Source organism: Nansenia antarctica (genome assembly GCF_963989245.1).
Source record: "Nansenia antarctica genome assembly, chromosome: 1".
Taxonomy (NCBI): Eukaryota; Metazoa; Chordata; class Actinopteri; order Argentiniformes; family Microstomatidae; genus Nansenia; species Nansenia antarctica.
The window spans coordinates 107555451-107560450 of NC_137674.1; the positions used below are offsets into that span (position 1 = coordinate 107555451).

Consider the following 5000-nt stretch of genomic DNA (forward strand, 5'->3'; position numbering starts at 1 on the left):
CATGTTTTCTCCAACAATAGTATGTGTGTGGTACCTGTGTATGGTCGTGTATGGTAGTGTATGGTAGTGTATGGTAGTGTATGGTAGTGTATAGTAGTGTATGGTAGTGTATAGTAGTGTATGGTAGTGTATGGTAGTGTATGGTAGTGTATGGTGGTGTATGGTAGTGTATGGTAATGTATGGTAGTGTATGGTAGTGTATGGTAGTGTATAGTAGTGTATGGTAGTGTATGGTAGTGTATGGTAGTGTATGGTGGTGTATGGTAGTGTATGGTAGTGTATGGTAGTGTATGGTAGTGTATGGTAGTGTATGGTAGTGTATGGTAGTGTATGGTAGTGTATGGTAGTGTATGGTAGTGTATGGTGGTGTATGGTAGTGTATGGTAGTGTATGGTAGTGTATGGTAGTCTATGGTAGTGTATGGTGGTGTATGGTAGTGTATGGTAGTGTATGGTGGTGTATGGTAGTGTATGGTAGTGTATAGTAGTGTATGGTAGTGTATGGTAGTGTATGGTAGTGTAGTGTATGGTAGTGTATGGTAGTGTAGTGTATGGTAGTGTATGGTAGTGTATGGTAGTGTATGGTAGTGTATGGTAGTGTATGGTGGTGTATGGTAGTGTATGGTAGTGTAGTGTATGGTAGTGTATGTTAGTGTATGGTAGTGTATGGTAGTGTAGTCTATGGTAGTGTATGGTAGTGTATGGTAGTGTATGGTGGTGTATGGTAGTGTATGGTAGTGTATGGTACTGTATGGTAGTGTATGGTAGTGTATGGTGGTGTATGGTAGTGTATGTTAGTGTATGGTACTGTATGGTAGTGTATGGTAGTGTAGTGTAGTGTATGGTAGTGTATGGTGGTGTATGGTAGTGTATGGTAGTGTATGGTAGTGTATGGTAGTGTATGGTAGTGTAGTGTATGGTAGTGTATGGTAGTGTATGGTAGTGTATGTTAGTGTATGGTACTGTATGGTAGTGTATGGTAGTGTAGTGTAGTGTATGGTAGTGTATGGTGGTGTATGGTAGTGTATGGTAGTGTATGGTAGTGTATGGTAGTGTAGTGTAGTGTATGGTGGTGTATGGTGGTGTATGGTAGTGTATGGTAGTGTATGGTAGTGTATGGTGGTGTATGGTAGTGTATAGTAGTGTATGGTAGTGTATGGTAGTGTATAGTAGTGTATGGTGGTGTATGGTAGTGTATGGTAGTGTATGGAGGTGTATGGTAGTGTATGGTAGTGTATGGTATAGTAGTGTATGGTAGTATAGTGTAGTGTATGGTGGTGTATGGTAGTGTATAGTAGTGTATGGTGGTGTATGGTAGTGTATGGTAGTGTAGTGTATGGTAGTGTATGGTAGTGTATGGTAGTGTATGGTAGTGTAGTGTATGGTAGTGTATGGTAGTGTATGGTAGTGTATGGTAGTGTATGGTAGTGTATGGAGGTGTATGGTAGTGTATGGTAGTGTATGGTAGTGTATGGTAGTGTATGGTAGTGTAGTGTAGTGTATGGTGGTGTATGGTAGTGTATGGTAGTGTATGGTAGTGTATGGTAGTGTATGGTAGTGTAGTGTATGGTAGTGTATGGTAGTGTATGGTAGTGTATGGTGGTGTATGGTAGTGTAGTGTAGTGTATGGTAGTGTATGGTAGTGTATGGTAGTGTATGGTGGTGTATGGTAGTGTAGTGTAGTGTATGGTAGTGTATGGTAGTGTATGGTAGTGTATGGTGGTGTATGGTAGTGTAGTGTAGTGTATGGTAGTGTATGGTAGTGTATGGTAGTGTATGGTAGTGTATGGTAGTGTATGGTAGTGTAGTGTAGTGTAGTGTATGGTAGTGTATGGTAGTGTATGGTAGTGTATGATAGTGTATGGTGGTGTATAGTAGTGTATGGTGGTGTATGGTAGTGTATGGTAGTGTATGGTAGTGTATGGTGGTGTATGGAGGTGTATGGAGGTGTATGGTAGTGTATGGTAGTGTATGGTAGTGTATGGTAGTGTATGGTAGTGTAGTGTAGTGTATGGTGGTGTATGGTAGTGTATAGTAGTGTATGGTGGTGTATGGAGGTGTATGGAGGTGTATGGTAGTGTATGGTAGTGTATGGTAGTGTATGGTAGTGTATGGTGGTGTATGGAGGTGTATGGAGGTGTATGGTAGTGTATGGTAGTGTATGGTAGTGTATGGTAGTGTATGGTAGTGTAGTGTAGTGTATGGTGGTGTATGGTAGTGTATGGTAGTGTATGGTAGTGTATGGTAGTGTAGTGTATAGTAGTGTATGGTAGTGTATGGTAGTGTATGGTAGTGTATGGAGGTGTATGGTAGTGTATGGTAGTGTATGGTAGTGTAGTGTAGTGTATGGTAGTGTATGGTAGTGTATGGTAGTGTATGGTAGTGTAGTGTATGGTAGTGTATGGTAGTGTATGGTAGTGTATGGTAGTGTATGGTAGTGTATGTTAGTGTATGGTAGTGTATGGTAGTGTATGGTAGTGTATGGTAGTGTATGGTAGTGTATGGTAGTGTATGGTAGTGTATAGTAGTGTATGGTAGTGTATGGTAGTGTATGGTAGTGTATGGTAGTGTATGGTAGTGTATGGTGGTGTATGGTAGTGTATGGAGGTGTATGGTAGTGTAGTGTATGGTAGTGTATGGTAGTGTATGGTAGTGTATGGTAGTGTATGGTAGTGTATGGTAGTGTATGGTGGTGTATGGTAGTGTATAGTAGTGTATGGTGGTGTATGGTAGTGTATGGTAGTGTATGGTAGTGTAGTGTAGTGTATGGTAGTGTATGGTAGTGTATGGTAGTGTATGGAGGTGTATGGAGGTGTATGGTAGTGTATGGTAGTGTATGGTAGTGTATGGTGGTGTATGGTGGTGTATGGTAGTGTAGTGTATGGTAGTGTATGGTAGTGTATGGTAGTGTATGGTAGTGTAGTGTATGGTAGTGTATGGTAGTGTATGATAGTGTATGGTGGTGTATAGTAGTGTATGGTGGTGTATGGTAGTGTATGGTAGTGTATAGTAGTGTATGGTGGTGTATGGTAGTGTAGTGTATGGTAGTGTATGGTAGTGTATGGTAGTGTATGGTGGTGTATGGTAGTGTAGTGTAGTGTATGGTAGTGTATGGTAGTGTATGGTAGTGTATGGTGGTGTATGATAGTGTAGTGTAGTGTATGGTAGTGTATGGTAGTGTATGGTAGTGTATGGTAGTGTATGGTAGTGTATGGTAGTGTATAGTAGTGTATGGTAGTGTATGGTGGTGTATGGTAGTGTATGGTAGTGTATGGTAGTGTAGTGTAGTGTATGGTAGTGTATGGTGGTGTATGGTAGTGTATGGTAGTGTATGGTAGTGTAGTGTATGGTAGTGTATGGTAGTGTATGGTAGTGTATAGTAGTGTATGGTAGTGTATGGTAGTGTATGGTAGTGTATGGTAGTGTAGTGTATGGTAGTGTATGGTAGTGTATGATAGTGTATGGTGGTGTATAGTAGTGTATGGTGGTGTATGGTAGTGTATGGTAGTGTATGGTAGTGTATGGTAGTGTATGGTAGTGTATGGTAGTGTATGGTAGTGTAGTGTAGTGTATGGTAGTGTATGGTGGTGTATGGTAGTGTATGGTAGTGTAGTGTATGGTAGTGTATGGTAGTGTATGGTGGTGTATGGTAGTGTATGGTAGTGTATGGTAGTGTATGGTGGTGTATGGTAGTGTATGGTGGTGTATGGTAGTGTATGGTAGTGTATGGTGGTGTATGGTAGTGTATGGTAGTGTATGGTAGTGTATGGTAGTGTATGGTAGTGTATGGTAGTGTATGGTAGTGTAGTGTATGGTAGTGTATGGTAGTGTATGGTAGTGTATGGTAGTGTATGGTAGTGTATGGAGGTGTATGGTAGTGTATGGTCGTGTATGGTAGTGTAGTGTATGGTGGTGTATGGTAGTGTATGGTAGTGTATGGTAGTGTATGGTAGTGTATGGTAGTGTATGGTAGTGTATGGTAGTGTATGGTAGTGTAGTGTATGGTAGTGTATGGTAGTGTATGGTAGTGTATGGTAGTGTATGGTAGTAGGGATGCTCCGATCTGGATTTTTGGGGCCGATACCGATCACCGATATTTTTCCTCAAGATCAACCGATACCGATACCGATACCGATTTTTAAAAAAATACATAACTGTAGGCCTACTGACTGGATAGCCTACATATTTTTTGCTTTTTAGACAAAAGTTTTGATCCATTAGGCACCAAGCAAACGCAGACCCATTTTTATGGCATAGTAAAAGTCTGGCCTATCACCCAGTTAGGGCCTGAAGCCCAAGTCAGTGATATGGCTGTATAAAAGACATCATAAACGTGGCCTTCATGGTTTACATACTGTTACATCCTCCTATGTTTTCTGTTCAGTTATCTGTCTTCCCCAGGAAAAAAGAAAAAAAAAAAAAAAAAAAAAAGAAGATCGGTTTTTGCGATCGGCCATTTTTGCCGATCACCGATCGAGTCATTTGGAGTGAAATCGGCCGATTTAAATCGGTGGCCGATAAATCGGAGCATCCCTATATGGTAGTGTATGGAGGTGTATGGAGGTGTATGGAGGTGTATGGTAGTGTATGGTCGTGTATGGTAGTGTAGTGTATGGTGGTGTATGGTATTGTATGGTAGTGTATGGTAGTGTATGGTAGTGTATGGTAGTGTATGGAGGTGTATGGAGGTGTATGGTAGTGTATGGTCGTGTATGGTAGTGTAGTGTATGGTGGTGTATGGTAGTGTATGGTAGTGTATGGTAGTGTATGGTAGTGTATGGTAGTGTATGGTAGTGTATGGTAGTGTATGGTAGTGTATAGTAGTGTATGGTAGTGTATGGTGGTGTATGGTAGTGTATGGTAGTGTATGGTAGTGTATGGTAGTGTATGGTAGTGTATGGTAGTGTATAGTAGTGTATGGTAGTGTATGGTAGTCTATGGTAGTGTATGTTAGTCTATGGTAGTGTATGGTAGTGTATGGTAGTGTATGGTAGTGTATGG

The 5000-nt window shown here is 40.9% G+C and overlaps 1 protein-coding gene across 1 annotated transcript in view; it reads right to left on the minus strand.

The window, feature by feature from the left end:
• The window catches only part of LOC308156194 (CUB and sushi domain-containing protein 1), a gene marked incomplete at its 3' end in the record, with an annotated part of 144114 nt that overhangs the window by 8898 nt on the left and 130216 nt on the right, over positions 1 to 5000 (minus strand). The gene's annotated exons all lie outside the window — the stretch shown is intronic.